The sequence below is a fragment of the Cavia porcellus genome, unplaced genomic scaffold, assembly GCF_034190915.1.
Source record: "Cavia porcellus strain 051 isolate PalLab524CR breed Dunkin Hartley unplaced genomic scaffold, mCavPor4.1 scaffold_1, whole genome shotgun sequence".
NCBI lineage: Eukaryota > Metazoa > Chordata > Mammalia > Rodentia > Caviidae > Cavia > Cavia porcellus.
Window position 1 is genome coordinate 94,754,479 of NW_026947484.1, and position 25,521 is coordinate 94,779,999.

At 39.2% G+C, this 25,521-nt stretch overlaps 1 long non-coding RNA gene across 1 annotated transcript in view; it reads right to left on the minus strand.

Moving 5' to 3' along the window:
* The window catches only part of LOC106028152 (uncharacterized), a 36,713-nt gene extending 13,355 nt beyond the window's left edge, over positions 1-23,358 (minus strand). Inside the window, exons 1-4 of the long non-coding RNA XR_001201760.3 lie at positions 23,117-23,358; positions 17,588-17,686; positions 3,084-3,196; positions 2,754-2,931 (exon numbers count right to left, since the gene is read on the minus strand). This is a non-coding gene — a long non-coding RNA (uncharacterized LOC106028152). The remainder of the gene's footprint in view (positions 1-2,753; positions 2,932-3,083; positions 3,197-17,587; positions 17,687-23,116) is intronic.
* Positions 23,359-25,521: the final 2,163 nt, after the last annotated feature.

Genomic DNA, 25,521 nt, shown 5'->3' on the forward strand with positions numbered 1-25,521 from the left:
CAAGCCTGGATTGTGAATTGAGGAAGTGCAGTGATGTTGTCTACCCAGGGTTGACAGTCTCTGGCCACCCTGATCCCAAGGCTGGGTTGTGAGCCTTCTGAACTCCAGCTCAGCTGTGCCATTACTTGTGTTTTTTGACCTGAGTTTTAACAAGTTCTCTAACCTCACCAGTTTGATTGGGTTATTGCAGGCAACAACAGCAATGCATTAATGTTAACCAAGGGAAAAGGGACCCAAGCTGATATTTCTGTTTAAGGGCCCAGAATTTCAACTTTTGATGCTAAATAGATTTCCTGTAGTATGCTCAGGCACAAAGAAAAGTATTTTTTTACTTTAAAGAAATTAATATATTTTAAAAGAATCATTGATTTGCAGAAACATCTCTTACGAACCATTAATATGGTTAGTTTGAACATACCTTCACAGCAAGTATTAAATTAATTTATATTTATTTTTACTCATTTCTGTGAACTATTTTGCTTTTACTATTATTATTCATAATATAGGATATTGGTTAAATGTATACATGTGAATTTAAACTTTATATTTTCATAAGTTTTCTTTAAACTTTTAAAAATAAACAGACTTTATCAGAGCAGAATTTATGTCTTCAAATTTTAGATGGTTTCCAAAGCTATCTTACTACCATATTTACTTTGTCTTTTTACCTGCTTGCCATCCCTACAAGGAAATATCCATTTCCTTTCTGTAAAATATTTCTCTCCTGGGAGCCACTTTGTTTTCTCTGTAAAAATGGAACATCCCTACCCTAAAGACTAAGGTCAGAATAATCAAAGAGATACAATGCCACTTTTTCAAAGGAGTAAGAGATCGAATAGAGGTATGCACAGGTTATATGATCTGGCCAAGTCTTAAGAGGAAGTGGGTGGGTATGTTTGGAACCTAAAAACTAAGATGTAAACTGGGGAACCAAATTCTATTCTGTGGTAGCTTCAAGTTCTAAGTTGTCTTTTAAGCTACAGGTGAGTAATAAGTTAGATTCTAAAATACTAATAATCACATCAAATAAATTCTCAAACTTAAACTATTCAAGACAAAACCCTAGTAATTATTGAGTAACTACCATTTACTCATTTACCAGTATACTCATTTACACTGTTGTATAAACATTCAAAATAATCCTGAAAGTGAGAAATAAACATCTCTATTGAAGACTAAGGAAACTGAGTCACTGAGAAGTTACCTAAATTGCAAAAGGAGATGCACTCAGTAATGAGGGCCAGGATCTGAACCCCTGTCTATGTGCTTTCAGCCTCTGCATAATGTACATTATTTTTACCCAAACCAACATTCTGATTCATCTGCTCTAAGCCAACAATTCAACTTTGTCCACTCTAAGTAAATTACTCTATTAGCCCAAATGGATAAGCTGTGTTTATCCCTTTAATATATGTGCAAATATTTCAAGTATAGGTGAAAGGAATTGAACTGCTCATGGGGAAACCCATTCCACAGTACTAACAAACAAAATCACACTGGTTTTCCTAATATGACTTTGACAAGAAAAAAATGCTTTCCAATGATTCCAATTAGAATGTTGGTTTGGGTAAAGATAATGTACATTACTATCCAAAGATAGTAAGTCATCACAAGGTCCTTTTGCCTATCAACTGTAACTGTCCTTTGCACCACCTGTTCTCGGGTGCTAGACTGCTGTCTGCTTCCCTAGTAAAGCCTGCAAAGTACTTTATTATTCCCAGCTGAGAGCTAAGGCTGCTGAAAAGCACATTGTCACTACAGTTTGCTCGCTCTACATGTCAACATGTTCTGAAAGCTAGTGACATCTGATTTTTGCTTTTGCTGCCTTCTGTTCCTCTGACTTTGACATATTTTAATGAGACAAACAGTAACTGTGGGTTGCTTTTTCCATTTTTCCCTACCTCATCTTCCAAGAGCTCACTCACTTTCTGCTGCGGTCCTTTGCAAAATGGCAAACTCCATGTTAAAAACTGCTGATGAGGAATAGAGGATACCCAGATTAGCAGAGCTTTCCCAGCCTATGTCACATTGACTCCGCCTATCCTTTTTCAGGATGGGTAACAAGGCTCGCTCTTGATATATGGGGACATGGACATCAAATCATTCACAAGAGACAGACAGGCGACAGTTCCAAGACCTTTTATGTTATGTGAGCACCACGAGAAAGGTCAGGCACAGATGAGTTCTCCAGCAAGAGGATATACTCCGGGTTCCTAAAGGAAGCTCAGGCAAGTCAGCTGATAAATTCTCAAACCAAATATCCAGGTGGACACTCAGTATAATACCACTTACTGAGCACCACATCCCTGAAGCTTTGAGGTTAGACAGATCGGTTCCAAAGGAACATTTCTATCACTTAAGAAGTTTCCTTCAAAGAGTTGCAGAACTTCCCTTTCACACAGCAAGCCTTCGCTGGGCAAAGAGAACGGTTTGTGACTACTCCCGACTCGTCTATATCTCACCAAGTTTTCTAACATCTCAATTTAGAGGCTCAAGTTTGAGGGACAGCTCAAAGAGGAGATAGCTGAAATCCTGAGTAGGAATCCTAGGACATTTGTGTCTTGCTTGCCTGGAAAGTGATCAATCATTCAGTGATTGGCCTGTGATACAGTGCAGTTCAAATGGCTTTGGGACAATTATTGGGATTAATGTAACCCATTTCCTACAACCTGATCAGACTATACCAGATACCAAGAAGTCCCCACATGCCCTCATAGCAGGGAAAAGAAAATGAAGTGGATTTGTATACACACCAGAATGCCCAGAACAGGAGGTCATCCCAACAGAAGACTGGTAGGATTTTCAAACCTCAGCACGTGCTGGTCCAAGATCAGCAGCCAGATGATTCTATTTTGTCACCAAAGGAATCTGCAGAGCCCTACTCCTGAGGTCATGATGTTTTTCTGAAGCTTTTCTCTGTGCATGGATGTCCTGTAGAAAACAAAGGAAAAGAAAAAAGAGGAAGAGATCTTGAAAGTGAAAAGAGAAGAAGAGAATAACAGAGACAGAGACAGAGAATATTTAAATTCACTAGAAAAAATCAGATCGTGAAATTAGATAGACAAGATGGTGTTCATACTCACCATGAGGCTATCAGTAGAGACTTAGGTCATATCAAGTCATAAAAAGGAATGAAATCCTGTCATTGGTAACATCATGGATAGAACTGGAGGACATTATGTTAGGTAAAATAAATCTGAAACAGAAAGATCAACAACACATGTTTCACTTACATATGAAGCTCAAAGCTCAGTAGAACAGTGGTTGCCAGAGCTTGGGAAAGGTGCTGAAGAGGGAGAAATGGAGACCGGATGGCTAATGGGTACAAGTTAAATAAAGGAATAATTTATAATGTTTATTACACAATAAGATAGCTATTATTAGCAATTTACTGAATATTTAAAAACAGCCAGCACATCCCCCCAAAGAAAGTAATAAGCACTAAGGAGTAATAAAATCCAAGATGTGTAAATTTTGTTGTAAAAAAGAGAGGGGAAAAAAAAAAAAAGAAAAAGAGCTCTAACGGATATAACAGCAAGTGTGTTTGGGGGTGTTAAATAGCTGACTTTATCAATGTTTTTGGAACATTGAACACAGCTGTTTGCAGTCTCCCTGTTTGAATGTCCACCTTGTGTTCTTTGATACTGTGATTTGAGGAACTATTTTCAAGAAGATAGTGTGTAATCTACTAGCAGGTGATTTCTTACTGTTATGTTTTTTTGTTTTGTTTTGTTTTGTTTTGTTTTGTTTGTAGTTCTGTATTGTGTGTACCCTTACGCCGCTTTGGTTTGTTTTGTGTTTTTCTCTTTTTCCTCTTAAATTTAAAAAAAAAAAAACAGCCAGCACACAACAAACCAATACAAAGAAATGACTCATTTGGTGATGAATATTTAATTATCAATTATCCTGATCTGATACTGCACTTTGTATACATTTAGTAAAATGTCACCAGAAATATGTACAATACGTACATATAATAATATGCCAATTAAAATAAAATAATGAAGATTTTAGTCATTCCCTGGATGAAATCAACATATGGAGAGATGTGGTATAAAAACAGCTGTAGGCCTTGTAATCAGAAAAATTTTTCTTTAAATTTCACAATTTACTAGGAAGATTGTATAAATTCCTGAACTTTTCTAAGATTTCATTTTCAAAGTTTTTTTTATTTTATGTAAAACTAAAGATCAAATTCAATAATACCTAACTCAAAAATTGGCATGAAGATATGAGAAGCAATTAAATCTATATACAGGGTCAGTACTAATCACTATGTAGATATTGGCTATTATTTCTTGATATATAGATAGATTTTATTTAAATATCATAATTTTTAAAAGAAATGGTGGATTTGGAATATATCTTTTCAAATACTCCATGCTGATTTCCAGTGATCATCATCTAACTTTTCAAGTATTTATAAACCATTTATTTTTTAAATTCATTCAATAATTTTGCCAAGGTCATATCCAAAATTATCTTTCCTGTTTTTTCTGGAAACAAGGGTTCTTGTATCATCTTTCCAGTTGTCCACGATTCCATGGAAATTATTTCATGGCTCCATGATCACATTCACTGCTCCTTTAAGTTTCTGGAGACATTAATAATCAGAACTTAAAGATTTAAGCATAATGATGATCACCATTCTGCTCACTGGTAAATAATCTGCTCTTCCTTTCCTACAACAAGAGAAGCACATGAACTTCCCGTGCACACTGATTTATTTGCTCTTCTTTAATTTGAACATAAACTATTCCTTAGTACAGAAGAGAAGACAAATGATAAGTTAGGAGGTCGGCTTCCCTTAGTTTTCCTGTAACAACATAATGCTACCACAAGTGAGCTCGCCTTACTGTATCTTCTACCTGCCCTGAATTACCTTCAGCTTATGCTGGGCTCTGGCCATTCTGACATTTTCACTCTTCTTAGGAATTGTGCTCTTCTTCAGTGGCAGCTGGTTTTGGTCAAAAGTCCCTGATGCTGCCTTTAGGATGTGTTTATGTCAAATAGAAATTATCTTCAGCAATATCTCTTACAGAAAAAATCTTTGCAGGAGAGAGAGACAGAGGCAGAGGCAGAGAGAGACAGAGAGACAGAGACAGAGAGACAGAGAGACAGAGAAAGAGCACTCCAGGTAGCAAACTGGAGCCTAGCAAACAAGATGCTGCTTGACTGGGAGGTCAGGAGGCAAACCGCACTGGAACTTGCTGGCATGGGCAGTGCAGTCAGAAGTGCTTCTAGCAGCCCTGACACCCTACTCTGTTGGATACATGAAGAAGCTTGGTAGAAAAGAAATGGATGTATTTTCATGTATAATATTAAAGCATAAAGCAAAGAAAGTAGTAAGTCAAATCTTAACAATTGGTATATTTAAGTCTCAATCTTCTTGTTTGGATATTCTAAGATTTCTTTAATGAGGCAAGTATTTCTCTTAAGGTTTTATAAAGAGTTTAACAATTCAATTCTCTTTATATGAAGATAAAACATAAAATTTTCATTAAATGCCATATTTAAAAGTTACCTTCTCCCTGTAGAGAATGCAATATTGGGGTAATCCTAAAATCCAGATTTATCTTAGTAACTCTTAGCTGAACTTGGGGAAAACAATTTTCCATCATCAGAGCATTTTGTGATCAAGATAATGATAAATGAAAGGACGAGGGGTGAAGAAAACTAGGTATATCTGATTTCTTACCTCAAGTAGCATTTGCACAACTGGAAAGACATAGTCCCAATGTAAGTGTCATGTTTTACATCAATGATCATAGATATAAGAAAGTAGTTCAGAAATGCTCAGATGCACACAAACTGAACCCATATGTCCCCAAGAATCCTCCACAGAAACATCAGAAATATTGTTCTTGGAAGCTACTAAAGGCTCTGAGAAAGTGGTAGAAAAGGGCCCTGTTTAATTCAAATAACTGCTGTTCCCCGGTTGGAAGTTCTTCCTTGTGGAATACCCTTAACATGTTTCAGACTTGCCTTACCTCAGAGCTAATATTAGCAGAAACAGACTCGTAAAAGGCATGCAGTTGCTCTGCGTCTTTAAGAATGGATGATTTTGGAGGATGCTTCAGAGGGTGAAGAGATGCCACTGTACTGAAACCACAGACAGAAGACATGTCTGGGGTCCACACTGATCCTGAGAACTAGAGGTAGACCTGAAAGCAGCAGGAGAAAGAGTCAAGTGGTCTCACTGGGAGAAGAGTGTAGGACATGGTTTAGAGAATGCAGACTTAGGAACACTCACGTTGGTGGGTGCCTGTTAAAAATTAGTTGGCCAAATGAAAAAGATGTACAGTGAATGAAATAACCAACTGAGTGATTGAGAAGAATAGGAATACAAAATGGGAGAAAATATTGTAGGTCATACATCTGATAAGAGGCAACATCCAAAGTATATGATTTAAACAACCAAAAGCAAGAAGAATTGAATTTTTAAACAGGATGGGAAAAAGATTTGGAAGTACATTTCTTGACCTACAGTTTTTATTTTTGTGGAGGGGGAGTACTGGAAATCAAACTCCGGACCTCATGCTTGCCTGGCAGGCACTGTGCAACTAAACTGTATCCTTGGTCCGACTTACAGTTCTATATTTGTATTAGAATAGTACATATTTGCAGTTCCCCTTAGATGGATATATATACTTTTCAAAATAAAACATACTAATGATCATGAAAAATCCATAACATCAAATATGATCAACGAAAACCACAATAAGGTTCACTTCACATGCATAAAACTATTAATGAAATAGACAAGAGATCTGTTGTCAAGAATGTGAGAAAATGGGAATTCAGTGGGAATGTAAATTTGGGCAACCATTAGGGGAAACAATATGAAGATTCCTCAAAAGACCAAAAATGGGACTACTGTAAGACCCAGCAATTCCACTACTGGATATATATCTCAAGGAAATGATAGCAACACATCAAAGAGTCATAGGCACCACTGTGTTCTTTGCTACGTTGTTCACAATAGCCAAGGCAGGGAATTGACCTAAGCTTGTGTTGACAGATGAGTGGATAAAGAAAATGTGAGATGTGTGTGTGTGTGTGTGTGTGTGTGTGTGTGTGTGTGTGTGTGTATGACATGAAAGAATCTGGAGCACATTATATTAAGTGAAACAAATCAGACAAAGGTAAATTCTGCATGATCTCAGTTACATGTGGAAATTAAAAAATTGAACTCACAGAAGGTGAGAGTAGATTAGTCCTTTTCTGAGGTACCAATAGTGTAGGAGAGATGTTGGAGAGATATTTCAAAGGATATAAAATTTCAGTTAAAGCTGGGCATGGTAGAATAGGCCTGTAATCCCAGCACTTTGGAGGCTGAGGCAGGAGAATTGTTGCAACTTCGAGATCAGACAGCTACAAAGTGAACTTAACACTAGCCTGAACTGCATAGCAAGACACTGTCTCAAAAAAAAAATTAGTTAGGGCAGATAAAATCAAAAGCTGCACTGTATAGGTATAAATGATGTGCTACGTTCTTCAAAACAGCTAAGAAATAGGGTTTAAGTGTTCTTACAACAAAAATAAGAAAATGTCAATTGATTCTCCTTAGCCATTCTAAAAATTTCAAGAACATTAATGTTGTACACAAGAAATATGTTATTTTGTCAATTTATATAAGTTAATTAATTAATAAAGTTTAAGAAGAAATAATTATTCATCCCCAACTGTCTTTTGAAACTGTGTCCTGAAATTTTTAATTTTAAAATCACTCCCCTGGGTAATTTCCAAGCACTGTAAAATATATTCTATATGTAAGACAGACAGGGAATTGGGGACTGGGGGTTCTTAGATTTCATAAGACAACAAAGCGTAAAAAAAAAAAACAGTCCCCCTATAGACATACACATATACGTGCACGTGCACGTGTGTGTGTAACACACTTCTGTGCATTTCTCTATCTGATGTGTGCTAAGCAATCTGTAGTCAAAGTCTGCCTTGAAATATGATTTGAACAAAATGGACTCTTGTTTTTGTAGGCTTTCCACCTAATGGTTAATTAACACACAGTTCTCGCCTCCTACAACTTGACCCTTATTCTGGGAACACATCTCTACCTATTGCCCTCTTCAGGTAAGTAGATTCCTGCTCCAGGTCTTTGCCCTGTGTCTCTAGCCCCCTTGTTATTGGCCACTATCCCATCATGGCTCTGCATTCCACCAGTCTAGCTGGAGAACTATACAGGCAGACTCCTTGCTCACCAGCTGGCTTCCTGTAGCCACCTGGACTGCCAACCTCAGTTTCCCAAACTGTATACCTAGATTTTCTCACTACTCCCTATTCCTGTTGAAATTATCTTGAGTCAACTATGTACTTGAATTAAAAGCTACTATTGCTGTTGGTTCAGGAGGTTTTGTAGAGTCAGTTTTAGAACCAGTTCTGAGTTCAAATCCTAGATTCCACAATTTTCAATCACATGACCTTGGGAAATGAAATTATCTCTCTGAGACTTAGCTTTCTTACTTGTGGGTAGTGGCAGGGGAGCAATACCTATTGCATAAGATCACACAAGATTAAATACAATATAGTCAACAATAATTATTCTTTATTCATTTTGGGTGATTTTGCCATGACTACCACCACCACCAAGACTGTATTGTCTTTTGGCAACTACATTCGAGTCCATTCCTATGACCTCTGCCTGTGTTCTCCATTCCTTCATCCTCCACTGCTTACTCCATGAAATCCACACCACTTGGCTCAACAGCCTAACTCCCGCCACCCACCACTCCGAAGCTCTCTGCTGCACTCACCTTTCTAATCTTGCTGTTCTAGACCTTTCCCCTCTCCTCTTTGTATAGGCTGTTGTCTATCCCTTATGTCCTTTCTCCTCAATCCTTTGCTTGACACACTTCCATGCAAACTTGAATACTGTCCAGTGGTCATTTCCTTCAGGAATCATTCCCTCTCCTTGTTCTAGCCAGGGCAAGGTGCACTTCTGGGCACTCAAAAACACATGTGAATTTTGGATATAGCACTTAGACCACATCATAATTAATCATCAGAAGGATGATTAATCCTTCTCCGCTGTTACTTGATATTTTAGAAAGCCAGAAACTCCAGGCCCATCTCAGACCACCGAATCTGAAGTTTCACTTTAACAAGATCGCAGGTGGCTCCCCTGCTCACTAAAGTGTGAGAAGTCTGCCTTAACAGGCAGACTGTGAGGAACTTCAGGACCCTGCCTTTCATCTCTGAATCCCCAGTAAAACATGGCACCTGGCACAACCAGAGCTTGGCCCTATGCCTTCTCCCCATCTGACCTCTTGGATTAGTTCTCTTTAAAAAGGTTAGAGCCAGAAGCTATTCTTTAGGGAGGCCTCGCAGAACTGCTACCACAATTGTGGGTCAATATGATGAAGAGCACAGAATCAGAGATAACAGTCTGTACTTTTCCTGGCATCTAGCATTGCTGGGCACTGTACCCTGAGTGCCATTCTCAGTTCAGTGTCTGAGGAGTGGGTTGTCTTAGGAGAATTTGTTGTGGGCATATGTGGGAGGGGGATGCATAGGACTCCAAACGGTATTCCAGGGATAACTGCAGGAGGAAAAGGTCCAGCATGAGCAAATGGGAGCAAGAGTCATGTGGTAGGCACAGTAAGGGTCCCTACCATGTCCAAATTCTGATCCCTGAAATCTGGGAGTATTAATTTGTCATTAAGAATCTTGAAGTCTGAAGACTATTATAAATTGGTTGTGTACACTTGATGGATTCACAATGGTTCTTATAGGAGGGAAGCAGGAAGGCTGGAATTCAAAGAGTAGGAGAAATGAGAATATATGCAGAAGATAGAATGGTAGGAGGAGAGGCTATGAGCTAAGAAACTCAGTCTCCAGAAACTGGAAAAAGCAAGGAAATGTTCCCAGAGCCTCCGGGATCAACCAACAGCACAGCTGGCATCTGACATCAGCCCAGTGCAACTGGTGGTGGGCTTCTAGCCTCTGGCACTGTGAGAGAATCAATATATAAAATTGTTTGAAGCCACCATTCATATTAATTTGTTTCAGCAGCTTTGGAAAACTAATTCAAGTAAGAAATCTGAGTTACTCATATTGACACGAATTCTTTTGCAAACCTGGAGAATGTGGTAACAGACAGATGACCCACCTTAAGTCCTCACAGTCCAGAACTGATAGAAAGCTTTTATTTCCAGCAGAGTGGTTCTTAGAAGTTCCAGAAAGGAACATACTCACTTGGGCCACAGGGAAACCAATGAGTTGATTCTATCTCAAATTTCAAAAGATCCAACATTTGTCAGCGGATTTACTACTCCATACAAAAATACTGTCCCAAAGGCATCTTCCTAACCTAAAATCCGAAGGAGTTCTTTAGAGCCAAAGTTTTCAAAGAACAACAATGAAGTTGTCATCCTGTGTTGATAAATTGACTGCTGGGAGCTCTAGAAGCCTTGTTGGAGAAAGGCAGTCATCAACCAAGCAGAGAAAGTCCCTAGAGCCACTAATGCAGAAAACTAGTAGCTTCTATTAATAAATCAATACCTTCCCAGAAGAACTTTTTTTTTTAATTACTGTTGGTTTGTGGGGAAATCTTAAAGGAAAAAGAATAGAAGGCAATGTCAGATCTGTCTAGACCATGAAATCCATCTGACATTATGATTCTGATGGACCATTTGAGCTATTCCCTTTGAAAGATCTTATTAAAAGTAGAGCTCTCAACAGCTTTGAATTTCACATGGCATGAGCCTCCCTTTGGAGAGCTAACAATGGTCTAGATGCCAGAGAATTCCAAACGCTGAGCAGTTTCCTTGGTGTCCACAGCTAAAGCTACATTCTCAAGATCTCTGCAAATCGCATTACTTTAGCTACGGGTAGCTGATTCTGAGCCCCCTGGAAAATGTTTCTCCTAAGTGTCCAACCCTAGAAACAAGTGGCAGTGGCTGCACAATCTGCCTGTGAAAGGGGATGCCCATCTTACCTGCTCAGAGCAGCATATTTAGTCTAAAGGCATCAGTGAGGAGAGCTCAGATGAACTGTTCATTCAGACTAAGCCAGCCAGAGTGGGGCTGATCCAAGCATCCAGGAGGAATGACAGCTTAATTCCCGGCCCCCCACTGGGAATCCATGGCAGGGGTTAATTAATTTCCTCTCCAGCAGTTCCCTGGGAGAGTTTGCATTGGTTCAGAGCTGTGTGAACCCACAACATACCCTGCATGAGGCCTGGGAAGGAGGCAAATGAGCTTGTATCTGGTTGCTCCATTGGTATCTTTGTTTCTCCATTTCTGGAAATCAGTCAGATACCTCTGACTGTGCTTAGAAGGAACAGCAGCCAGAGCAGTCTGAGGGAAACTGTTAAACAGACCGGGTTTGCCTCTGGCTTGTCAAAGCCATCTTTTAACAGTTCTTTCTTCTTAAATACATCCTCCCACCCTCTTGGATCTTCATCCTACCAAATGGATGTAGGTAAAACTTCAGACAATAAATGAAAATTCTAAATCACCTATTGCATTTATTCAACAAATATGTAAATACCTAACCTCTGCCAGAGGGTAGACAGATTTAATAAGGGAAGTACCATTTACTATGCATTCAGTTGTCACATATTGTGCCTGATTATACTCACAGCATTATAAAAAATAGATCCCCATTGCACAAATGCCAAAAGTAGTGTTGCAGAAGATTTAATTATTCACCCGTACCATAGAGCTGGTAAATGAGAGATAAAGCAAAAATTCAAACCTGATATGCTTAAATTAATTTATTTTTGTTTAGTTTTCCCCTGTACTTGTTATGACCTAGAAATCTGGTATCAAAAACAAAGCAACAACAAAATACTAGGTTCAAATTCTGGCTTTGCTATTTAATACTTGTATAAATGTGGGCAAATTCTTCAAATGTTGTAAGCTTTTGTGTTTTCAACTTTTAAAAAGGATTATAAAAATGGTATCTACTTCACAGGATTAATGATGATCAGTAATGTTTATACTACATTGCTTAGAGTACTTGCCATGTAATAAGTTCTCCAAATGTATTAACTACTTAAGAGTATTTTTTTTTGTTGCTATTCTCAAAAATCTCAACTTCTCATGGCAATTCTCTTGCCCATATACTTCCTCTTCTCTAAATTCTTTATGTTTGTGAGTTGACTTTTGAAGTCTGTTTACCCAACAGCAAAAATCTCTAAATGAGTGCCTTGAGTCATTTGAGGTCACGCAATTGACCTAATGAAGCTGTAGTCATCGTATTTTCGAGAACATTTTTCCTTAGGACATAACAGACTTGTCACTTCTGCTCATAAAAACATCTACTATTGCTTTTAGTCTGTAAAATACTATTGGTGATCTCTTTACTAAATAAGTCAACTTCATGTACATTGTTCTAGTGTACAGAAAATATCGTCAAGGCTTTATTGAATCACAACTTTAAGATCCCGACTTACTTTTTACTCTGTGTCATAGTTTGTGTCTGTCGCCCCCAGGCCTCATGCATTTGCATTATGCATTTGTGTTTGGTTCATTGTCCAGTGCTTGGATTGAGGTGTCAGTGCTACACCGACATAGGGGTAGAGCCAGGATGTGATGTAATGGCAGGAAGAAGGTGTGTCTTTCTCTCTTGATGGTTTCAGCCTTGCTGTTTGCAGCCACCATGAACTGCGGCCCTGCCATGCCAGCCTGCCTTGGAGCCAACTGAGTACGGACTGAAACCTTCAAAAACTGCAAGAAATAAACCTTTCCTTTCCCAACTTTGGGCTTCAGGTATTTTTGTCTCAGCAATGAGTAAAAAGTAACTAAGACAGAATTTGGTACCGAGAGTGGGGTCATTTGCTGTGACTATACCTGACCATGTTTTTTGAGAGGCTTTGTAAATGGCCTGTGGGCAGAGTTTGGAAAGGTTCAGACATGTCGCCTGGACGTGTACAACTGGAGCAGCTTAGTCTGTTCTGTAGAGGAGATTCTGGTCAGAACTTAGGAGACCAGGAGGCTGATAGAAAGCCTGATGGTAAAAACCAGGCTTGGGAGGTTTCTGCTGGGAAGAAGGACTGCATTGGTTGTTGGACTCCTGATGATGTGTATTATGGCTGGGCAGAAAGTTTGCCTGCATTTTGTTCATGCCCAGAGACTTTGCCTGAGACTGAAACAAAGGGCAATGGACCGATTAATCTAGAAAAGGAAATTTCAAAGCAATTGAATATTGAGGCTATGGCATGGCTATTGTTGGGGGCTTTTAGCCAGCTTTATGTTGCAATCAAGAACAAAGAGCCCAGCAGGATAATTTGCAATACTGTGAGTTTGGCCAGAAGGAAAATTCCAGGAATGCTGTGGATTGTAAAGACAGAGTTGAGACTTTGATTGTTGAGGAGAAACAGAAAGATAAAAGAATTTACTCAGAGGAGAAAGCTGCAGAGCACCATATTTGAGAATGGCAACAGAGGCCACATGAGGTTCCAGAATGGTGACAGAGGCCACATGAGGTTCCAGAATGGTGGCAACATAGAAAAGCTTTTCCTCACAATCAGGTAAACCGAGCCCTGCAATCCAGGCAACTGACCCCTATAGCCAAGAGAGAGAAACGCCTGGCTACTGCTTCAGCTGGCAGCAGACCTTGGTGGCATCCACAAGGTGCTGATTTTAGATGCAAGTAAAATGCACAAATTCTGAGGGTAAGACGGCTTCCACCTCAATTGCAAAGGGCCCAGAAGGCCAAGCAGTGTGCCCCTGAGAGGGCAATTTGTGAAGATGTAAGGGTGAAGCCAAAGGTGCATTGGAGACCCCAGAAGTTTGAAAAAGCCAGGAACGTGGATGATCCAAGGAAAGGGGCCAAAAGCGAGCAGAGAGGATTTAAGAGAAAAACTGCGTGGGTTGAAATCACCAGAAGTGCCGTGGGGGTGGAATCACCCAAGCCTTTTTGGAGCTTGCAACCAGATTGTTTCAGATGCTGAGCATGAAACTCTAGGACTTAATGCCCTGCTGGATGTTGGACTTGCTTTGTTTCCAATGCTTTATATTCCCCTATTTGTAAATTTTGGAATGGTAATGTTTATCTTGTGCCTTTGCATTTCAGAAATGTTTAACCTTGTTTTATTTGTACAGGGGGTTACAGCAAGAGTTTGCCATGGATCTTGGAGGAGATGGGACTTGGACTTTTCAGCAATGCTGAAACTATCAGAACTTCAGCAACTCTGGGAGGTGGACTAAATGTCTTTTGTATAAAGGATGTACATGAGTCCTGGGGGCCAGGGATGGAATGTCATGGTTTATGCCTGTGGCCCCCAGGCCTCACGCATTTGCATTCTGCATTTGTGTTTGGTTCATTGTTTAGTGTTTGGACTGATGGTGTCAGTGCTACACCCACTTAGGGGTGGAGCCATGGCAGGAAGAAGGTGCTTCTTGCTCTTTTGCTGGTTTTGGCCTTGCTGTTTGCAGCCGCCATGAACTGCAGCCCTGTCATACCAGTCTGCCTTGGAGTCAACTGAATATGGACTGAAACCTCCAAAAACTGTAAGAAATAAATCTTTCCTTTTCCAACTTTGACCTTCAGGTATTTTGTCTCAGCAATGAGTAAAAAGTAACTAAGACACTATCTGTAAGTTCTTACATTGAAAAATTGTGCCTTCCCTAACCTGGGTGATTCCTCCACACCCCACCCCAGGATGCCTGTCTTATAGCAGGCAAATAGCTGAGACCAAAAGAAAGGTACAGCAGCCTCAGGCCATTCAAGTAGCATCTGGAAAACCAAGAGAGTGCATGTCCTCTGTTGAAGCAATCTTGTTCTTTGCTATGTATGTCAGAAAAATCCACACACCCATTCATTAGGATGTACCTAAGCAAATGTTTTACTATGGTCTTGTGATGATTGTGAGTTGGTTGCAGATCAAACATTCCCTAAGAGATAACCAGATAAGTAATATGTAGTAGTGGCATGCAGAAATAACAAATTTGAATTAATTTCAGTAATATGAATGGATCATGAAAAACACGGCATTAATGGCCAGGGATACAGCTCAGTGGCATAAGTACCTGCCTGGCAAGCACAGGGTCTTAAGTTTGATTCCCAGTATGCAGAAAGAAAAAAATGTGGTATTAAAAAAAGAGTAAAATTTGTAGCACAAAATCATTTATGTAAATTAAAAGCATCTGCACATGAAACCTGATGTATTTTAGGAGAATACATGAATATTTATGAATAATGTTCAAACATATTAGAGGGGCCTGGCAGAAACCAATAAAGATAATGTGCTATGCACAGAGCAGTATGATGAACACGGCTTTCCACAGCCCAAGACCAGTAAAACCAAGCTATATGAGAGCAAGGTACAGATAAATTATAATAGGCACATAGAGGGAAGTATAAAGGATTCTACTCTGAAAAGATCAAAGTTTCATGGAAGTCATGGCATTCTAGCTACTGGAGAGCAGAATTCCAGTGAGTAAAATGTACAAAAGATTGCATTCTGTAGATAGCAGGGAGCCAGTGAATGTTTTAAACTGAGAAGAGATACATATTTTAAGGAGTTATTCCTAGAGCTCAGTTAAAGGTCAGTGAGGGGAGAAAGACCATAGTTGGAGAGTCTTGTATAGAGCAGGAATCATTTGACTGGAATCACAGGAACATTTGCTAGGAATGCAGGTGTCTGAACCCCACTGTTCTAGCCCATGGTTCTAGGAGGTATTGAGAACTCTGAAATCTACATTTTTAAAAACAGTCTTGGAGGTGACATTTAGCTCATTGAGAATTAAGAACGATGTTTGTTTTAACAACTGTATTAAACCCCATTGAAGAGATTTTGAATTCCAGATGCTCAGGCTTTTCTACAGACCAGTTAAACTGAACTTTTGAGGGTGAAGCCAGGGCATCACTATTTTTAGTCTGCTCAAGTAATTCCAAAATTCAGTTAAGGTTGGAAGCTACTATACTCCAACAGGCCGTCTTTAGAAAACAAAGAGCCAGCAAGACTTTCCCTCACTTCATGTTTGTTTAATCTCCAACAAATCTGATCCTCTACTTAACTGCATCAAGGCCTCAGGCTCTAAATCACTTATATTAAAAATATAAATTATCCAACCTTTTATTTCAAAAACCCTTAGGCATACAGTAGACTACATTTCCATTCCTGATCTTTGGCAATTGACATTTGATTATCATAAAAGGGCTAAATTGGGAATTAAATAAAAGCAGCAAGATCTCTGCTCTAGTTTAGTCTGATGAAAAGCAGTACTGACAGATGGTAGAACATGCTATAGCTCGTATATTGAATACACCTTGAAATCACACACATACAAAAAACAAACATGCAGTGATATTAGACATATATAATATATATCAATTTAGAGTGTGGGTACGAATAAAGTGACAAGCCGAATTTGCTGAGCAGCACTAAGACACATAACTTATACCTTCAAATCCAATTATTTATTAGTCACTGATCAGATTTCTGCTTTAAAATGATTTGTGGCGAGAGTTTGCTGGGTATCCTCCCCAGCCGCCCACTAAAGAATCCACAGAAAGACAGAACAAGAAACTTGAAACGTCATACAACCCCACACAACTACTGCTAACTCAGCGCAGGAATTCGGGAGGACTTTCTGTGAATAGAAGGGGATATATTTTAAAACAGCCTCCCCGAGTTCGGCTAATGTTTTCTACATTTTGGAATGCACAATGAGTCAAGTACGGTGGGCAGCTAGCAGCTGTACATGATGTATCTTAATTTCCTTTTCCTCCTCCTCTTCCCTGCTCTTGATTGTCTCCCTCTCCCCTCCTAAAAGCTAATGTATAAGTAAATGTCTTTCACACTGCGTTCTATAATTAATGCGAGCCTTTCCCAGGCCGGTACTGAAGCTAGCAGAGGAGCAAGTTCTAGTGCTGGATGGTCGAAGACACCCTCGACATCCTGGTGGCCATCATGGCCGGGCAGGAACTGCTAGCCCAGAAAGTGGTGACTGTGCGCTGCGAAGGCATCAACGTTTCTGGCAGTTTCTAAACAACCCAGTTAAAAGCCAGGTATGCCTGTAATCTCAGCACTCCAGAGGCCAAGGCAGGAGGATCACTGCAAGTTCAAGACCAGCCTGAGCTATAAAATGAGCTCCAGGCCAGCCTGTGCTACATAGCAACCCTCAAATTAACAAAGACAAAAACAATAACAAACAAACAAAAAAAAAAAAAAAAAAAAGGAAGAGAAAGAAAGAAAGGAAAGAGTTAAAATACCAAACCTTCCTCTACAATCAGATCAATGGCCAACACAGCGAGCCCACTTCAGGCCCCATCAGCAGCTCCTGGCAGAGACCCAGGGCCCTGGGCGGCTCAAGGTGTAGCATGGGATCCCTGCGCCCTAGCATGGGTAACAGTGGGCAGTGGTCCCTGCTGCCCTGGAGATTGTGTGTCTGAGGCCAATGAGGGAGTCTGCCATGCTAGGGCACCTGGCTCTTCAGGGAGGCTGGAGGTAGCAGGCAGTGACGGCCACCCCGGGGGAGAAGAGAAAGAAGGCCAAGATGCATTACTGGAATTAAAAACAGATTATGAAGAAGAAGAGAACATGGAGAAAAATGTTTACAAGTTCACAAAGATCCTTAAAGACCCACAGACTCTTGGCCTGAGCCTAATAAAACTTTACCTCTCATGGTTGGCCTGGCCCATCCTTTCTCCATGGCTGGGATGAGGGGAACTGGGGGGCAGCTGGCTCGGTGCCACTGGGAGTCTGGGGCCTAGAAAGCTGAGCAGAGAGAAGGAGCCTTGATCACCGTTTTTGTTTAGGAAGATCTTTCTACAAGGTTACTTTAACAGCTCTAAGCATTGTGCAGAAGGAATTTACAACCTGCTTGTTCATGAAAGAGCTTTAGAAAAATGATAGAACCCTCAGTGCCTTTGATTGCATTGTTTGAAAGGGAACTGGGTGCTAATGGGGAGGTATACTGCTCCCTGCCCGATGCCCACATGGCCCAGTGCCACTCTCCGCAGCTGTCAGGGTGGGAGGAAGCACCTGCGGCTGCCTGCCAAGCAGCAGAGGTGCTGGACTAGGAAGCTGTGTGGCCGAGGGCCACCAGGCATGGTCCTTGCTTCTTCTGTTTGTTACCAGGACAGATCAGTTACTTAGAAAAATAAAATTAATGTTGGATGCTGAAACACCAACAAGATAGCTCATAAATTATTAAAACACACAAAATAGCTGGATAATTAAAGATAATTAAAAACATAAGTTTCTTGAATAAGAACTATGGCTACTTAATCTATAAATTCAATGCCTTCCCTGATGAAGTCCTAAAAGAGTTTTCTGTTTTGTTTTTGTCTACTTTTGCTTTGGACTATGGTAAAATGATTCTAAGGGTGTTTGAAAAAAAAAAGTCAAAGGCAAAGTGCCAAGAAAATATTGACAAGACTTTACCAGGATTTTAATTTTATCAACAAACTATAAAATAACAAAGTACAAAAACTGGATCGATGAAATAGGAGATAGTACATAAATATGAAATTTTAATATGTATCAAATGAGGCACTTCCAATTAACAGGAAAAATACTGAGCTGGTTTTCTGGGAAAACAAAATTGAGCACTTCTTCCATCCTTATACCAAATGGAAAATTCTAGACAGATCGAGGATTTAAATATGTAAAAATAAGATCATGCCATTTAAGAACATCACAAAAATTGGAAGTCAAAGAATAAAAGACCAATAAACTACAAGTTGATTACCTTCAACTTTTAGGTTTCTAAATGGAATAACCAAGAAGGAAAAGAAATTAGAGAAAATACTGCCTTAAACCAGTATCTATAAGCATCAGGTAAAACATGATCCTTTGGACACAAAAATCTATTTGGAGAAACAAGTCATTTATAGCAAAATGGACTTGCCTTGAGACCATCACTTTAAATGAAATAAATCAGACACACAATTTTAAATAGTGCATAGTTTCTCTTATATGAGAAACTAAGTATATAAATCAAATGCAAAATAACAGAGAAACGGGGAAGAAAAAAGTTATTGTAATGCAGCACCACCAATGTATCTAAAAGTATAATTTGATTTAGTATAATTGTTTTGTATTTTGTATGTTTTTTGGTCCATTAGTCTGGCTGTTAATTTGTGTTCCTGATGATTAACTTGATAAATATTTTTAAATAAATAAATCTGATGCTGAGATATATCTGTCCATCCATCCATTTGGTTCAAGCCACAATGAAGATCTACTGGACTCTCCACCCCTCTCCAGGATCTGAACTTGGCCAGGGCTCACATTTTCATGGTCATTCTAGACCTTTCTCAAAAAAATTCTTATCTGAATCCACATTCCCTTCCCTCTCTTTCATGCAGAATTGGTTACTTTTCTGTGATTTTCCTAAAATCTCCTTTAAATCCTCTACATGTTTAACACAATTTATTGAAAGGTTAGAGTGAAAACAGCCATACCAACAAAATCCAATTAAATGCTGGCTACTGTTGTCCTAAACTCTTTTTTGTAGACTCAGCATTAGGAATATATAATTTATAATATTTTCTGCAGCCTTTAACTCTTTGCTATTTTGTTTCCTTCTTTCTTTCACAGTATTTATTTTCACTCTCAAATCCTCATTTCTTTACTTTTTCTTCCTCAGCAAATTTATACTTTGTTGTTAAATAATATATGCATTAGAAAAATGCATAAAACAAAATAAAAATCACCTAGGTCAAGAAAGCCTTTCTCTCTCTCTCTCTCTCTCTCTCTCTCTCTCTCTCTCTCTCTCTCTCTCTCCCTCTCTCTCTCTCACACACACACACACACACACACACACACACATACACACACACACACACACACACACACACTCACAACCACCACTCCATTTGTTAGAAATAACCTTATTCTATGATTGTTAATCACCATTCCCTTGTTCTTCTTTATAGTTCTACTACCTCAACAGACTTAAGCTGTATAACTTGGTCTGTTTTCGAACTTCTTATGCACATAAAAATACCACATATGTTCTGTTGTCTCAATTTTCTTTCTCAAAACACATCGATAAGCTTTATTCATGCTGGAACAGGTAGCATACATGTGTTCAGGCTCACATCTGTATAGTTTTTCATATCATCATTTATTTGTTATAGTGTTAAAGGCTATTTGAGTTGTTTCTAGTTTGAGGGAATTACAACATTTCTATGAATATTATTGTGCATGCATTTTTAAGGAATTTTCCACAGGTCACAAGATGTGTATGGCTATAACTAGACATTATCTCAAAATGGAGTTTTTGATACTCCACATCCTTAAAAATATTTCACATCAGCAAACATCTGATAGGTTTGTTTTTATTGATATTTTAGCTTATATGGATTTCTGATTAGGTTTCATGAATTTTCATGTTTATTAGGCATTTGCATTTCTTCTTCCATGAAATCTCTGTTCACATATTTTGTCATTTTAAAAAAATGGTTGTCCCTTTTCTCTCAGTTTGTAACAGTTCTTTATGTACATTCAATAGCAACCTTTATCAATTTTATATATATATAAAATAAAGCATCTCCTCCTGCTTTTCTCTCATATTATTATGTCTTCTGTTAAACATCATCCAGAATCCTGCACATGGCTATCTTTTTGTTTCACTGGTTTTTTTTACAAGCTATTCTATCATTATATATAAACTTCTCAAGGTGTCCTCCTAAGCAACATTAATTTTACACTTATATGCTCATGGTAGGTGTTAAAATAATTTAAAACTATCTCATTATATTAAATTAAAATGTAAATCATAATTTTAACAGAAATAAATTATGAGAGGTTAACAGTTATTATTTAAAGTACAAACACAAGGCTTATATAAAACAAGTAGTCAGACTATATAAAAATGTGTGAGAAATATAAACAGTCAGTTCATAAAAGAATACTAAAGATCAATAAACATATGGTAACTGCTTAATGCCATTAATCTAAGAAATGCAAATAATATAACTTAATATAAATATTCATCTCTAAGGTCAACAGTATGAAAAAGCTCCATAACTCTGCACTAGTGAGAGTGTTAGAGACAGGGACTCTTGTAAATGATTAATGGAAACACAAATCTATTTGAACTTGCTGGAAAACTATTTGACAACATATTTCAAAAACTCAGTGTAGCATTCATGTTTTGAATCTGAAATCGCTCTGCTTAGAGTTACCTTCAGGAGTCAGGTGTGAGCAGACTGGTGCAGTGGCTCCTCATCACATTATCACTGATAGTGACAGGGTGAGTGGTGTGGAAACCTGCAGGATAGTGCACAGCAAGGATGGCATTTGCATTACCCAGCAAGTGAGTTTAGTCTACTAGACTAGGCTAGATATTTTGCCCAATACTTGCAGATGCTTTTTTTTTAACATTGTGAGTTTATTGCTTGCATTCTAAAATTAGTAGATTTCAGACTGCAGAGAAAGAGGACAAGACCACACCAGGAAGCAAGCCCCTCCTGGGAACCAGTGCCATGCACCAGCCACTGCTGGAGTGGGGACAGCCAAACTCAAGTCTCTACCTGTGAGTCAGTGCCATTCACGGACTGTAGGGGGAAAATCCAATACCACACCAGGAAGCAAGCCCCACCTGGAACCAGCACCATGTGCAGGCCCCTGCCATACTGGGAACAGCTAGACCCAGCCCCTTATGGTGTACAGGCTGGCAAATAAGAAGTAGCCCCCCCACGCTACCCCATAAGTGACTGCCTGATCGGGAGAAACACGGGCTGTGAAGAGGGCTATCCAGGTAAAATGCAATTGGATGCCTGTGGTGCTTTGGTGTTTCACTGACCTTGCAGGTCTAGGGCCAGTGGTTTGATCATAAGTTCAGAGGATAGTGGTACGCAGTGTGGCATCTGGAAGGTATCTCCTTCTGAGAGTTGTAGCCATTGTTGATTCCATATTGTCTTGTTTTGAAGTCCTATATCATTTTCATTGTTTTGTTGGGTTGAGTTTAATACTGTTCTGTTTTGTTTGACTATGTTAAACCCAATGGCAGGAGCAGCTATTTCAAAGATAGCAAGATATATTATGGTAGCAATTTTTGATTTACTATTGTCTTGTTTTGAAGTCCTTTATTGCACTCATTATTTTGTTTTTATTGTTTCTACTCTATTCCACACTCTTTGATTTTTACTATGTCCAAAGATATCTGCGTCTATTTTGAAGACAACAAAAGGCATTATGGTAACTATTGTTGATTTTTGCAATGTTTTGAAGAGCTCTATCACTTACATTCTGGTTTTTTAAATTGGTTTTAATATCTTTTATTGTCTTTAGTATTATCCTTTTTAAAATAAATAAGTAAAATTGGGAGATTTCACTTACAAGTTTTAACCTGGGACTCCTCTAGATGAAACAAGCAGCTGAGGTTTTATACCAGCTCCCGTACAGTTTGCTATTTTCTTATATAGAAAGTACAAAAGTATATTAAAAAGAAACAAACATTAGGGATAACATTCCCTGCCCCAGGAATAATCTTTGTGGAATTTATGTACATGTTCATTTAATTCTTTTTTCTATTTATAATATATCTTGTAGAAAGGTGAAATTAGGAATTATAGTTTTATATTTTCTAGCAATACATGTACATTGTATTGTGTCACAAAACATTTATCATCATTTTAATGATGTCATAATATCCTATGGATATTATATGATTTGCACAGCTTTTATTCTAATGTTGGACATTTAACTTGGTTCCTTATTTAATTACTTGATTTTGTTGTAATAAATAATGCTAATGTTACATTGAAGATCTTTTACCATAGTTTGGTGAATTTTTTAATATTAACCACTCACAGATATACAATATCTGGATCAAAGAACTGTATATAATAAGCATTTTTAAGGTCTTTGATATGAAAGGATTACCAGCTTGCTTTCTCACATTGGAGGGATAAATTTATATTCTCACCATGAGAAAGCTTCCTAAGTTTATGTTTTCCCCTAGAAATAATTATTTTGGGCTCATGTTTATCATGAAACTTTCCTAAATTCATTTAATTCTGCTATTGAGATTACTATCCATATCTCTACCAATAATACTGTTACTTTTGTTAAAGAGATCCTTGCCAGATCACAAGACAAGCACAGTCAGGAATGGATGAAAGAGACCAATACAATTTCAAGTGTCAGGCCTATAATTGCTCATAAATATAAAGGTGGAAAATGGAAAGGTACCTGAGCTGGTAACCCTGACTCTCCTCCACTGCACATCCTTACTACACAGACCCCAGAATGGTATCTCCCGAGCACACAGGGCTGAAGGCTTGTCTTGGGCTGTATCTGGAGGGAGGAAGGAGCTGCATAGCTGTAGCCCTCTGCTGCCACAGTCGCCTCCTGATGCTTCAGTCCCAGGTACCAAGACTGTCCGCCAGATGTAACCCGGAATGGAGGTTGGGAGAGCAGAGCGCAGAGCGCGCAGCTGCAGATGATGAGGTCATCAGCACGATTTGGAGAATGGATGAGTTCACGGGGGTAAGGGAGAGAAAGCATGTCACTTTTCTTTTTTCTCTTTTGAAGTCACTAAGCTTAGGGGGTTCAGGAGGGAATTGTTGCGCTCACTTTATTCTTTGGGAGGCGGGTGGCTGCCTGCCAGGGGCAGCTGCACGCGGGGGTCATTTGCATTGCATGGAGCCTCTGATTTTAGAAGGAAGTTCTTCCTTCCCTTAGATCATCTGCCTCTTTAGAGTCAGGGCCACTGCCTCACACAGATTGTATTCGCTCTTTAATCTTTTCCCCACCCCTCCCTCGCCCTGACTTATTCCGTGCAGTTTAACAAGCTTCCCAGACAGGTCCAGCAGGCTCATCCCCATAGCTTTGAAAGCCAGCTGGCGGACAAAGGAGGAATTATTTCATACACTCTGTGGCTGGGTGGGTTCAGGGAGGCAATTTGTGGAATACATGTTATCTCTCTCCCCCTACCTTCCCACCCAGAATCTACTCACAGGTGCTAGTATCAAGCAGCCTGGATGGTGGCTGGGTCCGACCTCCTGAGCACAGTTAGAATTGCTGAGCCTTCCAACAAACCTGCTGGGGCCCTGAGGGAGCAGAGAGCAATCTCCCAGAAGGAGGAGCAAATCTCTTTGTGTATGGGCACATTCTTGAACTTTCACCAAGGTGATGCTGTGGCTGAAAGGGATGAAGAACTGGCTGTCCAATGTGGGGAAAGTTGCTTTCAGTTAAATGATCCACTTCTTTTCTTTTCCATGGTGCAGAAAAAAGAAAGCAAAAAAGAGTGAAACAGAATGTAGACTAAGGGAGGGACAGGAATGTGTATCCCTTTTTCTACAGACAAAAGTTTCTTTCTGGACATTGCTTATTGTCTAACAAGAAGGTTTCAGGTGCCTTTTTTTTTTTCCCTCTCTCTCTCCAGTTAGAGATGGTTTTAACCTTTACTTTAGAAATGATATCAGATGGAGGGTAAGTGGGCCATTTCAACACCATCTTTAAAACCCAGACTGGATAGAGGCTACATACAAGAAACCGATAAAATGAACAATCAGAAAGGCACATTAGTCACTGGTGAGCACCTACACCCGGAAACAGACAGCGTGTGTGATTAAACCAGAGCTTCTCTCTGTTATCCTCCGAGACCAGTGTGATCAATAAAGCAGATAGAAGCTTAGCAGTAGCAGATGGGCCTCACCTCTCACCAGTAAGATTTGGAAAGATCCTGATTCTTTGGCATCTTGAGGGTTTTTTAGAATTTTTTAATCATTTAGAGTGGGAAAACCTCTATGAATCATAATCCAGATGTCAAGATCCTCAATCTCTTTCTATTCACTTTGAGATTAAAGAGATGAAAAAAAAAAACATGAACAAGTAACACCAAAGTAAAAAATGTGTTTTGAGGGCTATCACAACCTCCCATGCATTCTCACATTTGATTCATAGTGGTGATTACTGAGCTCCTTCAAGTAAAAAAAACAAAGTACCTCTCCTTACCAACCACTTATCCTAGGCACTGGTGGGACTGCCACACACCTTATTTTACCTAATCTTCATAACCTTACAATGTGGATATTGTCCTCATTCTATCAATTAACCACAGCTCTACGGGAGTGAACCTTGATTGTCCTCTCCCGTCCTCATGTTCTCATAGCTAAGCTCTAAGGGACCCTTTCATATGCTGGCCTTATTTCTCTGTATCCCATTGCCACATGACTCAGCACACATGACCACAGGCAGGTACCTAGAAGCCACTGCTATAACCAAGATGGCCAGCAAAGTAACTATACATAAAAGTGACTTTGAGTCATGTATATTTATCCTACTAAACCCAAATTAACTATCTCTAACTCACCTGCCTTAGATCACTCTAACTCTAACCAGGAAGGGAAATTGGACAGAGGGGAATTTGAGATAGAGATAGCAGTCAATGCAATAGGTCTAAAAATACCTCACTTCGGTAAATTTTGCAAAATTTTTTTTGCAAAAGGAAACAATGCAAACATGAGAACACATTACAGGATCACTCTAAGGGCCTCGAAAGAGGACCAAAAGCTTAAACTTTCCTAGCTTAATGGTAAACTGACCTCTGTCCAGAGAAGCTGCCACTGTCCAAAGCTTTTGGCATTCACTTC